The sequence below is a fragment of the Wolffia australiana genome, chromosome 6 (assembly GCF_029677425.1).
Source record: "Wolffia australiana isolate 7733 chromosome 6, ASM2967742v1".
NCBI classification, from domain to species: domain Eukaryota; kingdom Viridiplantae; phylum Streptophyta; class Magnoliopsida; order Alismatales; family Araceae; genus Wolffia; species Wolffia australiana.
Window position 1 is genome coordinate 7447181 of NC_135840.1, and position 15501 is coordinate 7462681.

Here is a 15501-nt window from a genome sequence, read left to right on the forward strand (position 1 = left end):
CCTAACTGGTTGGTGTGACTACGATGCAATGAATGAGCACCCTACGTGTCGTACATGCAGGCTCTGACTCAAGGGAGGCGCCGAGCTCGGAGCTTGGACGGGGTCGCTGGGGTCGGCAATGGTGGCCTCTCGAATCTCGTCGGAGCAACAAAGTCATCTACGGCCAAACAGAATCAATCTGTAGGGCTCGCACGTGACAGATAGACTCGTCCATACCGGTAAGATGCGCACTAATCGTAGTTTTCTCTCAATTCTTTCCTCTCTCACCTACCTAGCCAGAGCGCGGTGGAGTCAGGACGAAATTATACTGCAAGAGGTAAATAAACGAGCGACGGGAGACGACGGCATACCTCATCGGCGTGTGGCTTGCGGTGCAAAATTCGTCGACGGTCAGCGGCAGTCGAAGCGGGTAGGGCGGAGAGGCACCGGAGAGTGGACGGCGGCTCGACGAGTGAATGGTGTTACTGGAGCAATGGGTAAAGGGGCATAGGGGAGGAGACAGTGTAGCGTGCACGGTGGCAATGTGAGTCGAGAAACTCCGCAGGACCCATAAGAGAGAATGGCGCTATTCAGCTCTGGTGGATCGGGTAGTGAGTGCGAGTGGCAGTGACCCTTCACAAGCGGGGCATAGCTGGAGGCGGGCCAAGCCATCACAAGCTGCCGGTTGGCAGGAGCAGGTTCGTTGCCTCAACGCCTAGGGAGGGCCCGGTGGATAATCCTCGGTCAGGGTGTTCCCCTCCAGGTCCAATCCTGGTCAAGTGAATCTTTGATTAAAAGGTTCTTGGTCGACTATTTTCACAGCGAAGGCAAATCCTCGATCAATACTGCTCCTCAACCAGCGAACCAAGTGATGGGCTTCTCAAGTGGGGTGGTTCCCGACCCAACCAAGGTCAAGAATCGAGCTTGGACGGTCCGATCGGTAGAGTTCGCGGCCGGATATCGCCCTGGACAAGGGAATTATGGTCGACCAGTCAAGTCGGTTGACCAATTAATCAAGACCAGGTTAGGTTGGCAGAATTCCACGATGGTGGAACCTTGGGCGAACTAGCCTTTGGATTGTCCACAACAATGGAATCCCTCTCGTAGTGCCCTCAATTCAAGGGGAAAAGGTCTGCAGGGAGTCCCATTTTTGTCAGCTCAGCCAGGGAATCGCGCTCCTCTGTGTGCGGCAAGAAGGCGATTGCGGCAATTATGCCTGTTGACCAACAGATGCGGGAATGCATCTGCTGCGGCCAGGGGGGTCTAGTCGTGGATAAATGTCCCACGATAGAGGGGACTGGACGGGTTGGAGATTAGGGGCGACGGTGGGGAAACTTTTGGCTTCCCCCCTTGCCCGTATGGCGTTCTCTTCCTCCTAGCGGGGCAACGCTTCGGCCGTTGAGACCGGAGGCTGGGATCGCAGGAATTCCCACTGTAGAGAGGGCCGGGTAGGAAGATTCGAGGGGAAGGGGAAGGGGAAATCATCAGATCTTGTTTTCCCACCCTTCTTCCTCCTCTTGGCGGCTTCCTTCCCTGGCAGCTTCAGTGATTCCTCCTCAACCCTCCTCTATTGATTTCTCTGAACGAGGGAGGGAGACCAGAGAGAGAATAACAATACGATAAACTTCTTCTTCCTGGTCTAAGGGAGCTAGGGCGCCCTCCTCTTCCCTTATGAAGGGGGAAGAGGTCAATGGGCCACCTCCTTAGTGGGTCAACAAAAAGAGAAATAGGGTCCATTAGGGGCCCTTATAGAATGGGCCCCCATTACACATAGAAGGGGGGAATTTAAAACATAAAAGAAAGGACAAAGGGGGAATGTGGGAGGGGGAGTCCAAATTGCTAAGGACATGTCGCACCGAGCTGTGCGACGAAAAACAGAATGACGAGATGGGAAAAACACAAAACATGGCAAAGAGATGATGGAACTAAAGACACGATATTCGAGCATCATCACCCGACTATCAATGACGGTGGCAGACGGTGCGGACGATGTCGTTGACGATCCTTGTTGGCGTGTGCCATCACTCTCAGCCTGATCGCACCGAGCTCGTGTGAAGCATTACGCTGCAAGCTTGCCACACGCTTGCATCGGCTGCCCACACTAACCATATCAAGTCTCAATCTGGTCCGTTGCTGGGAATAACTGATTGCTTGAGCCAAGCAGCCGTCGGCCCTCTTCTCGCCCCGACCCTTGCCTCCAAGCTCCTGCTACCGCTCCTATACTAGTGATCGTCGTCGACCACTCTCTGGCTCTTCTCCACCACTCCCGCTCCGGCCACCACGACTGACAAAAACTCTGCACACAAGCCACGCGCCGACGAGGAATGTCATTCCCCGCCCGCTCGTTATATTACCCCTTGCAGTTTACTTTCATCTTGACTCCACCGCGCTCGGTCTAGGTAGGTGAGAGAGGAAAGAATTGAATGAAAACTACGAACACAAGTGAGCATCTTATCAGTATGGATGAGTCCATACGTTATGTGCGAGCCCTACGGATTGATTCTGTTTGGCTGCAGACGTATCCGTGTCTTTGACAAGGATCAAGAGGCCACCGTCATTGTCACTGGCGTCCCCTTGGGAGCAGGGAGGTCTGCATCTCCCTCGAGTAAGAGCCTGCATGTACGATATGTAGGACACATTCATCGTGCATCTTAGTTACATAAACCCATTTAGGGTTTATCCATCCGTTAGACGACGATACCGTCGACGTCCGACCCACTATCCAGGTACCAAGCCATCATTCTCGGTACCAACCAGACGATGTCCTCGACGATGTCTGACGTCAGAATTATTTAATGCAATAAAGTTTATATAACCATTTTAATATGCTTAAATGAAATTTGGTTGATTAATATTAAATTACTCTAATTTTTTAATTCAAAATGATGTAATGTGATTAAATGTGGTTTCGGATTGCATTTTTCTGATTTATAATATGAAATATGTTTTATTGTTTTTTTTATGGAGCAAGAACCTAGAAAAAACTAGATATACTAATGTAGGAGCCCATTGATATGGTGGTACAAGATAGATTGACATGGGGCTGATACTTTTGACTATAAGTGATAGTAATTATATACTTAGATTATTCCAATAAATAGAAGAAATTTGTAATGTTTATATGCCATAGATGAAGACTAATGTAGTATGAGATATTACATACTGCACAGCTTGATAGTTCAGACTGAAAATTAAATCCCTTAAATTAAAATCTGAGTCATAGTGTGAGAGTGATGAACTCAATCATGGTCTTTCTTTGTTATAGTCTTAGAACCTAAATCTCTTCAAGTTGGGTTAGTGAAGCATACTCTAGGCTCACTTATTCAGGAACTCAGACTAAGTACAAGTGTATGACACAAGGCCCGGTGTGGAGGAACCAGTAAATTCAATATTTAAAAGAAGCTTATTCAAGTTGTGAGTTTACGAGCGTCGGATGTTATTGATAGAATAGAAGAAGGAATCTATTTGAACTGAATGCCCTCCCTCTACTTGTCAATGATTCTAATGTCACGCCCGCTTGGAAAGTTTTTTTTTCATCTTAGTATGTGTGGAATTCATAAAGAAAAATAGTATATCGTCTTAATCTCTTTGAAACACACTTCAGTTTTTAGTTCAGTATAATTGATAGTAGAGGAGTAAATGTGCTCACGCAAAACAACTAGGTTGAAAATGATTCCGTATCTTATGCGTACCTGAGGGCTGCGTGCAAATCTATTCCCATCAAGTAACAAAGGTACTGCTTAGACCCAACTTACTGGGTTGTAGGGCATACTACAAGCTGCATGAGCATTGATTGCCAAAGTGTGATCATATATTGGAAAGAATTTGGAAGTTCCATGAGACTGTTTCTCATTCATATACTTAGGTTAATTTTTATTTTTCAGTTTAATAAAAAAAATTATATTTTCATATTCATGTAATAATTATAGATCGTGAACAAGTATGGGTGGTCTCCATAGGGAATGGATCTAAGGGATTTAACATCTACAAATACTGAATCAGGTAGGCAGAGAAGGAATATACATATCATATGAGGTAGTGAGGTGATAAACACAGTGAAATGAAATGGGTGTTCGAAATAATTTAATGAAGATGTGACAGTTACAAAGAAGAGAATTAGGTTAGCTGACATGAATGGAATCAATGGAAATGATAAATTAGGATAAATAAAAATGTAGGGGGAAGATGAAGAATGCATAGTAAGTGTAAGAAAGGAAGATGAGACAATTACTGTTTAATATAGTGCATGCCTCAATAGGGTTTGTGATAAAGTACAATAAGTGGGCAGTCAACTAGATGACTAACTTTAAGTGAAGATAAATAACACCCTTGGTTATATTACAAGGATACTTAGTTTGACCATATGGCGAACAAGTAAAATCATGTAATTAGAACTGGTACTTTCTATGACATGAAGATAAACAAACTCTCTAACAATGTCAAAATATTTTCTGCATTTGACTTCATTTTATTAATTAAATAGCTTCTCCAAATTATAAACTACCAAATTTGGTTATTTGATAAACCAGAATTTGGGTTAAATAAGTCACTTTAAGGCTCTGAGTTATGCAATGATATTTATAAAATTCCTTAATTAGAATAGGGTAAGTTAGGGTTGAAATATGAACTATATTTTAAGGAGTGACTAAATTTCATTTCAACTATATTTCATTTCAATAAGGAGTGACTAAACTTCATTTCAACTATATTTTAAAAAAATATTTTATTTGATTAATAATTTTCTGGATTTTCAATATTTTCTAAATAGGAAATGAATGAAATAAATGAACACAAGTCAACACTATTTTAAACAAATGAAATACATGTTTATTTTGTTTTAGATAAGTAGTAAAAATAAAATGTGATTTTTGGTGAAGTGTTAGGGCAATAAATATTATTTATCATTAAAGAAAACCTTGAGTTGCAATTTGTTGTCAGAGGTGCTTCACCGACGGGTAGTAGACCAAAAATGCTATAACTTTTGCTACAGATGGAATTTTTCAGTGCTCTTCGATGTATCAGAAATATTGAAGTCTAGGGTTTACACGGACATGTACCTACTCAAAATGGGGAGAAAATTCAAACCAAACATTCAGGAGATCACAGTAACCTTGTTGTCACTTCCCCAAGGGTCAAGTAGTGCTATTTCTACTATAATCTTGATAACCCTTGAACTCTCTCTCCTACACTCTTGTAGAAAAATAATGAATGAAGAAATCTAATGCACTAGGCCTCCAAAAATATAATGGGAGCAGAACTCAAAGATGAGATAAGGAGTGAGTGGAGAAAAGAATAAATAGAAGTGCCCAAAGTCTCTCAGCCATTGGATTTAATTCCAAGGGCTTGGAGGGCTAGGATTTATTTATTTTCAGCCTGAAACCACTTTTTCTCCTCAGATTTGAAAATAGAGCATTCAAATTAAAATTTTGAGTTACTTCCACAATTTCTTGCCTTTAGGTTACCAAGTCATTAAGAAGGTTTGAAGGAGCTTCAAGAATGGGTTTCTTGTGTATTGGGCCTCCTCTTATTTTCTATTAGATACCATAGGTTTTTCAATTTCATCCTTTTTGTATCTAAAATTCACCACTGTATTTACGTCAGTCCTGTTCTTTAAATTTAACTCCAAGAAGATGTGAGAAATCCACTTGACTCTAAGGAGTCAAGAGGGGTTAGTCTAAAACATAAATAAAATATATTAAAATATATCTTAGGAAAATAAATGCTAAATTTCTTCTTTTATCCTTCAATGGTGAATAATGCTAGTGCAAATCTAAAAAATATGCGGTAAAAAGTATAAAAGCATATTGTTACTGATCTAATTTGACACTATCACACATGATTGGTATAAATAGCAAAAAAAATTATAAAATTATATTTATCACTAGATATTTGTCATTAACATTCTTCCGGACATATTTTTCATTTAACCATCGTCACTTGCTCTTCCCCCCCCCCCCCCCAAAACAAATGTGGAGTAAGACTAAGAAGGTATGTCAATATGTTTAATCCTTCTTTCTTTCCATATCCCTTGATCCTTTAAGGAGAATAAAGCTGTAAGCACTGATCACCATTCTGTTCTTCCTTCAAGGGACCTAAGTCTTCAAAATAATTTTTAATTCAGGTTAAAGTCCCTATCTCAACTCTCATTATATTCCTCTCTCTAAAGCACTTTCTTCATGTGATAAATTTTCCTCTTTAAATATTATGAGTTATATTTTCACAATTAATGTCACGTACTGTCTCTGGATTGAACCATTTATCACCCTAAACTTTATGTGGACTGAAAAGAAGAAACATATAATTATTATTTCATATAATTATATATCATTCACATTAAACTGAACTGAATTATGGCTAATGATTAATCTCCATAGAAACCCTTATATACGTGTCTATGCCAACATATCATATGTCTTCGTCATTGTATTTCTCAACTTTATTTTACAACGCTAATATCTTTATATTCCCTGATTTTTATATGTATTTATAATTACATTATATTTTATGACCTTCTAATATCACAATCAGGTTTCTGTCAATTTCTTATATTATACCATATTTCTTATCATCCCCTATCATCATTATTTCACAAGTTATAGTTACTTGTCAAGATAACAGTTGATTAATAGTAAAGGTGATATATAAATTTAATTTCAAAATTAAACCCATAAAAAAATCTTCATGCTCGCAGTTCTTTTTTCTTTTCGGAATTTAGTTTAGAAAAATATAACTATTAATGTTACATGATTTCAACCTCTTCTATTTCCTACTAGAATTTCAGACCTTTTAAAACACCTAGAAAAGAAGGGAATGGATTGTATTGTGATTTTAGTGGTAAGAATATAGTAATAACTTAAAACTTTTATTCGAGATAACCAACCGAAACATGAGGCATTGAAAATTTTGAGCTTTTGTCCAGAAATCAAGAGGAATGAAGTTTTCAGGTCATGTTTTTTTCCAATTGTCTCTCAGACTAAATCATCGTAGTTTCTTTTCAGTTTCCATCATTTCATCCATATCACCTTTTTTTTGAAAAGGATCAGAAAAATCTTTGGAATTTTTTGGAATCTAGAGATGCTCTGAGTTAAATCATAGTTTTTAGCATTGGAGAGCATAAATATGATTACTATATCAACACAAAATAAATATTTTTGGATAAATTGAAGGTTGAGTTGATAATTTATTTGTTTGGGAATCCATCTGTACTTCCTAACCACTTGCATTATGTGATTTTAGATACTTTTGTTCCCATTTTTCACTCCTAAGATTAACCTATCTCCGTCATCTTTTCTTGCATAATTTATGGCTCCCTAGTCCATAATCTCCTTCATCATCGTTCACACATTTTAATTAGTATGTTGAGGTTAATTTTGATACTCTTGTGATATTTATTTGAGTATAGATCTCAGAAGTTGTTTTAAGTGTAAAGATCATTTGCTTGCTCATGCAATGCTTTGGTTTCTCTGATTAAGTTCATGGAAGTTTCTTCATCCATGCCCTGAAATTCACCAAATTTCAAAAAAGGATAGGTTTTCACATCAGAAACTTTAGATTTACTCAACATATTGGGTACCAGTTTATCACATTTTAATACTCTCATAAATTTTCATCAGTTTTGGCTTCAACCTTTTCATCTTAATTTCATATGAAATTCCTTTTATATTACCACACAACATATTGCACAAACTTCATCTATTTTAGCAGATTCTTATGTTGTGGTTGTCATTATCTGAAAACCTCTCCATCAGATTGATGAAATCATCATAATTGAATATACACTCTTTTTCAAGATTTCTATTTATGTCCTCCATAAAAGTCTTTGATCATCATCTAATTTGCAGAGATCTGATGTAAACATTTCCTCGTGAACTCTATGAATCTCTGCCAAGATTCACTAACATAATCGTCACACTAAGAAAAAGTTTATCTGACCATTCTAAAAGCACTGATCCCCCCCCCCCCCACACACACAGATATATATTTCGAAAACTCACTTCTAAATTTACCCATGATTCAAATATCAAACATAATTTGCAGAGCTATGATTTACCTTATGTTCTCAGGTTTTAATTGCAATACACCGTCTTTTAATTTAACTAGTATTTTAGGAATATGGTATTGAAATAATTTGTTATATAATTCATCTAAGTATCGAGATCATTTCTTATATAGTTCATGGCTTCTATATCTCATATAAGGATATTTATTAAAGAGGTCATGTCAACTACTTACTGTATATAAAAATGGATTGTGAAATTTGAAAAAAAGTTCTCTCCAAGGTTGATTTATTGGAGTATTGGTTTTACTTATCAACAGATCATAATGCTCACCCATTTGATTCTTATGTTCTATTTGGATGTGGTAGTAATAAATAGAAAAGTTTTGGATGTAAGTTCGTATGTATTTATATTATAATCTTACTTCTATGAAATAATTTTGATATTTTTTTATCATGCTCAAACTTATACTAATGGTATTAGTCATGTCCAGGGGACTTGATCTTTGATATGAATTTGGTTTGATATGAACTTGACCACAATTATCTGTTTATACCTGAGTACCCATATTGGACTCCATAAATGATCATTAAATTTACCTAATTCCATTCACTGAAATAAGCTTAAGAAAATATGAGATTAATACCACTTCAATTTGAATTTGGTTTAGTATCATAATGTTAATAAAAATGCATGATAATGCATTGTGAGGATAAGCTGGCAAGTTCATCCTAAACAAACTTTATAAGTAAATGATATTTAATCATGTATTCATTATATCCATTCATGACAAATAATATCAAAATGGGCACAAAAGACATACGATAACCTGCAATTATTATTGCTTGCAAAGTTGAATTCTGTGATTCCTCTCTGGATGATAGATGCAGGGTAAATGGCACACAGGTAACCAGATCCAGATAAATGCCTTATTGAGTCACATTTCTGTACCTTCTTTACTATCAAATACTACACAATTCTCTTTCAAGCCCTACATTACTTTAAGCTTCAAAAATATAAATATGCTCATATGTTCAACCGATTGCTATGAGCACAATCTTATAAATATCCATGAAAGCAAGAAGATTTATGATATAAAAATGTTTCATTGTATGATATTTAAAGTTTTCAGGGTACTTAAGGCACATTGATATTAAATGACATGATCAGTAAGGCAATACCATAGTCACCCTGAATATGTTATAAGTTATGTATTTAAAACACAAACCAGATTATATTAGCAATATTCATTGAATAAGGTTGAAAAAAATAGTTGATCAGCCTTGGGCATACATGTTTTGTGCGATATAGAACTGTTAGTAGAAGCCTACAGCAATTTAATATTTCCAAAATGGACAAAAAAAATTTAGAATCTTGTGTGCTCCAACAAGTAGAATCTTGTTGTAGAATGGATGACATAACAATTAGCAAAAATTAAAGTAAACTTTTGAAATTTAATTAAAGGTAATTGATTGATAAAAACATGAATAAGATGATTTCACTACTTAAGTTCTAATATGCATAAGTTTAAATATATTTTTTGACTCAACCTATTTTCTATCTGAACTCATGGTGAGATTATCATATCTTGAGCTTATTTGATTTCAAGGGTTTAAGTAAATTTAAAAACCATTTATGGAATCAAATGGGATAAAAAAACTTTTCCGAACGACAATAAAGGACATTCAAATTTTTAATTAGGTATACATAGGTGCCCACAGCTTGGTCAAAATGTTTCTAACTTTTTTGAATCTAACCTGAGTTCCATTCTGGTATCTATTCTGTTAGATGAAAAAATCTTGCCTGGAAAAATTCTTGATATTGGCTATAGCTTTTGGCACAATGGAAATATATTAGTTACAACATTTTCCTGATATATAACAAGGATGTGGATCTGAGTATATGAACTTATCCTGATCTTGGGAGTAAAATTTCAAGTCCTAGGACATCACTTCTTAGGATATCTGTATCCTATGAGTTACCACATAAGTTCTCTCTCATTTTTATGAATGATACTATTATTACCCCAAAAGAGGGAGACTGATTACATTGAACATATAACGGCTCATTATTGCACTAACTAGAAGAGGAGATTCTTATATTTGGTTGGACCCAAGGAGATTTGGTATTCAGCTTTTCTAATTTTTTTTCCCAAATAGATGAATTCCTTATTCATCAATATACTAGGTATTAAGTACTTAGGTGAATCTAAGCACCAAAAATCATATTCACACAAACAAATGAGCTTATTGATTTGCACTTTTTCTGGGCCAGAAGGAATTTATTACTTTCAAATTTTAATCAGTAAATAATTTCTACACCACATTTATTTTCTTACTTTAGCTTTTGAGATAATAATTAAACAGTGCATCATCTTAGACAACATGAAAACGATAGAGAAAATCTAATATTAAAACATCATTCTTATTAAAACATAATATTAATACCCCATTCTTAGTGAACTATGTGGCCAGATGTTTAAATGGGTATCTTGTTTCAGGATAAATGATAAGAGTAACAAAAACAGTTCCCCAGTATATGGAGAAAACATGTTTAATAATATTAAAAGAAATCATGTTTATGGTACAGATCATCAAAAAAGGAAAAATACATGAATGCATGGTTATGATAGAACTAGTTTATGCACCCATGTAATTTCTAGAAAATATTTGTAGGTTTTGAAGACATATATTAAAGAAAATTTTGAGAAGTTGAAACCTTATATTTGTTGAAGCCATGAGATCTTAGGAAATCATACACCAGACTAGTTGGAGCCTAATCACTTTTGTGATTTTAGATTCACCGGTATTGTACTTATCGAGAAATTTTAATGAATGTTATCATCAGAAAAATGTGTGGCTGTCCAAAAAAATTGGTCGATGACAGATTACAGAGAATCAACCTATGCGTTGGAAATATGTCTACAGATTGGGTTTGACGGTCTCGGTCCAGTCCCATTTTTTGGCGTGGACCTAAACCTTACCTGAAGTGCGGTCCGGTTCAGGTTCGGTCTTGTTCGGTGTCCCCGTCTGGTCCGGTATGGAAGGTGGCGGAGGCGTTGTGCGCGCGGAGAAGCGACGATGAGCGCTTGGGGCGGGTGATGGGAAGGGCAAAGGGGAGGGGGATGGGTATTGCATGGGACAGGGTCCAGTTCGGTCTGCTTTTTGGGTATGGACCTAAACCTTACCTGAAGTTTGGTCCAGTTCCAGTCTGGTCTTCTTCGGTCCTGGTTCGGTCCGGTCCGACTGGTCCCCGGTCCAAAATGTCAAAGCCTATCTACAGATATATATCAAGAAGGTTGCTTGGGTTATCGCAATCTATGTACATAGTTATATCATGATAAATACACAGCTACCTTCATACATTTTATATGATTTCGGTCTTATTATCTTCAGTCTATGATGTTATTATATGGATTAGCTGAATATTTATGCATCAGCTATTAATTTTCATTTCTGCATAATATAGTTTTTTTTTAACGAGCCTCCTTTACTTTTTTGAAGTCAATCAGTTTGATTATTGATGAATGATTTATAGTTCCACTTGTGCAGACATTCACATGAATCTAGGCGATCGTGTCCAGACTCGTCACCGGCCACTTTGCAGAGCCCGAGCCGACGTGAAGAACCCTCACTTCTACTATCAGGTTTGAGAAGCGGCATCGTTGTCTTACTTCATGTCGTGTGTCTTCATGTTCTTTTCTTTTCTTCTCGTCTTTCGATTGTCGGGAGGCCCCTCCTACGTGAGTACAGGCCTCCCCCTTGTGTCGTGTTTGTTTTTTAATTATTTTAATTGTATCTTTTAGGGAAAAGGGAAAGAGTCCATATTGACTCCTCTTTTTCCCTACAAGACCCCTTCTAAGGGAAGCCCAATAACCCTCCCTTAAAAAGGACCCATTAGTCCCCCTAACTGCCACAGCCCCATTATAAGTAAATGGGAAGGGGGAACGTGGGAGTATGCATGATGTTTGAGATCCAGATCTGTGTTATTTTCTTTTTATTTTTTTTAAAAAGCAGTTGTTGTTCTAGAGTTTCTTCCATTTCTCCTTTCCCGTGGGAGGATTTGGTTTCGTCTACCCCTTGTTGCATCAAAATTTTTTATGCCAAACCTTGCCCGATCACGGTTTCCTTGTGGTATCGACTGCATCGCCACAGCATTGTTGATGCAGCGAGCTGATGCCGGAATCCAGTGCATCCAGACTACACTGCAAATGTTCAATTGACTCCCCTTGCTTGGCCGATAACGCGTTGACGACTCATCACCACAGCTGTTCGCATCTTCCCGCCGTGTAAAGGTCCAAGCCCACCTGTCGCACAAACCGATTCAATCTCAGATTCACGCGACTCTCTATGACTCGAATCTCTCCGGACTTCAACTTTGGTGGCAACTGTAAATCATCCTGCCGTTGCTGAATTGTTCGTCTGCAAAAGCCACCAATTTGGCGTTTGTTAAACTAGAGAAAAAGTGAGAAGAAATATAGCAATTGGGTTGCTAGAAATTTCCCGTCTTCCGTCAAGGAGGACGCATTGTTGTCAACACGGCATTCTCCAGATTCCGATCATCTTCGCTGGCTAGAATCCACGGAGTCCCGCCAGGAGTCCTTCCCTCAACAACGTTCGCATTGACCGGGCCCGCTGGTGACAGTTCACCACCCTCCGATCTTCTTCCGCCGATTTCCTGCTTCGGAACACGATTCATCCTCTAACCCACCGTGAACGATCGGCCGATCACGGTGACCCTGCGGAGTATTTGGCGATCGAGTGATTCATTTTGACCTCTTATTCACCAGACAAGGCGTGGCCAAAGTTGTCCGTTCCGATAGGTAACTTCATTACCGGTCGTAGAATCTCGCTTCGGATTAGTATTGCACGTCTTCATCACAAACGGGAGTGCACTGCAATTGCTACATCGGCCATAATCCGGTCTCTTACTTGATCTACACCAGCCCTGCAACCGGTGTGCGAACGCTCTTTACAGCTCGTGGAACTTAGTCGGATTTCCAATGATCTCCCACGGTTGAATGATGGCGCCGTATTCTGATAACTCACCATCGAATCGTTGGTGTGACTCTTGATGGCCTCTACCGGATCAGTCTCCGCGATTGGAATCGATTGGAATCTATTAAGCGATTGGAATCTATCGCCTGTGAACTCCGTGTCGGCTGACTTGCCGGCCAAGACTGTAGGGTACATCTCTCCTCCCCTTTATCTACAGTTCAATTACTTCTTCTAGTGCTGATTCTGTCTGCTCCGCCGCCTCGAGTGACACCATTTGTGCTGAGAAGAAAACCAACAAACTATTCTAGAATTATTTTCTTTGACTATATTTTATCGGTTTAATAACCGCGGAGGTGCGGACATCTTAAGATGAAATTCATTATCTATTTCGTCAGGTTTCGAACTGATCACGTGGATCACTGGGAGTCTGCCCATGCCCTGACTCCTCGTGTCGTTCATTGTGCTTAGGATCAAATCATTGGAGAGCATCATACTTTCTCGTTACACCTACGCCTCATTTGGATTTGACGCATTCCACATCTTCCTCTGTCCCTTGTGGTGTGACACGACTCACCGATTCCGGGTCGTCGTGTTACATCACCATATGTTGATAAAGTTAATTTATAAGACTCCCAATAAAGGTTTTTGGGACATGAAGGCTTGATCATAACTAGACAGATACATACCTACAGAATTAGATGCACATGATCTGCGGCCGTTGGTGGATACAGTAAGTTAAAAAAGCTTTTGTAAAACAAATTAATAAATGAATAAATATATAGGACAACCATTTTAGGTACCCATTCTTGTGTTGTCACTCTCTTAGAATCCCCCTACTTCAAGGGAGACTTGCTGCTTGGATGGTCAACTAAATATTTCACGAGGATTAATAAAGATCAGAGCTAATTCATCTGCATACATTGCATCAATATGTCTAGAGGCCAGAAAACAAACAACATGAAGAATCTAGAGGCTTATAAAACTAATGGGTGGAATCAGTTCTCCAAAAAGATATGAGAGCGGCTAGAGTTTTAAAGATATATTATTTATTGATTCCAAGCACTCAATTCAACCCATATTGCCCAAGAAGAGAAATAATTTTTTCTATAAAATAATTTAGGGTGCTTTTTATAAATACATAATTTTATATTTTTATCAAGATACTGATGCATATTGGCTAATTTAGAAAATATTACATAAAAACTCCATAAAAGATTGGTATTTAGTTGAAAAAGGTTACATTTAAAAATTAGAGAGTGTATGTTTGGGGGAATCTAGTTAGCAGCCCTTCATTTGAAGTTGACAGAGCCAAAGCAGAAGTAATTGACAACAAGGAATTTAGAGTGTCCCTTCACCTTGTAGATTCTTATAGATAATTTATCAATTATATTGCTCAATGGTTTAAAGTATTGGCTAAGCTCTGAGCTAAAACTGTGAATTTCAAAACTAATAATGAAGGTATGCTGGCCATTTTTGCAGTTTCAGTAGGCTCTTGTTGTCACTGGCATTAGCCAAAGCCATAACAGCAACTACATTTTCGTACATCCACAACCATTAGAATGGTAACCAGAATTCAATTCCTTATTGTCTTTTTCCTAATTATTATAGTCCCTCTATTCACCATCACTTTCAGATCATATGTTGGTGTCACTTTTGTTGTGGATATTGTCTTCTCCATTATGTTCAGCATCTCCTAATAAGGAAAAAAAGATGGTGCAATTAAATGCAATTTTAATCATGTCTCTAGGGGTTTAAGCTTATGCGATAAAATTTTAAGCCCCATTCTCAGCCGAGGACAGTGTAAGAATAGAAAGAGTCAATTCCTGCGGAGGAAGAGACATAAAATCTCAAGCCTAAATTTTTGGTTTGACAGAAAAGAGTGAAGTGGATGAGAGTGAATGAATTGACCCACCACTTAAAAAATTGAACCACAGTGGACACTAATAGTGCATCCGTGCAATGACACACAAAAGGCCATCAATTGCTAGAGATGTATGTTTCCTCCTAAAAATAATATGCGATAGTAAAAGGACAGGGAACAGCTGACATAACAAAATGACATTGCGTAACATACATTTAATTTTTGTCTTCAATACTAACTGTTTAGTTTTATTCCAAGTTGTGTCATGGAATGGGCTACAAAGAGCCCCACGTTGATTGAGATAGCATTGGGGTATGAAATGAATTTTCCCCCAATTTTTCATGGGATCAAAATCTAAGACAATATTCGATGCATGTGAACCAGCATATATCATCCCCTTTCCTGTAGGATATTTCATTAATTTAGACTAGGTCAACTCAAAATTTTTTGTTCCTAATTTTACTTGCATTGCACCTTTTACCCCACCCATGATCACCTTGGCCATGGCTAATAATGGTCGCACAAGAAGATGTGTATGAATGAAATTTCATAAGTTCTCCATAGCACACTGTTTAATCTTCCAAAGGGTTGCATTTTATATCCCTAACATAGTTATAATTCAAATGTGTTGAAAACTGTGTTATACATTGTTTTTCTTGGGTTTTGC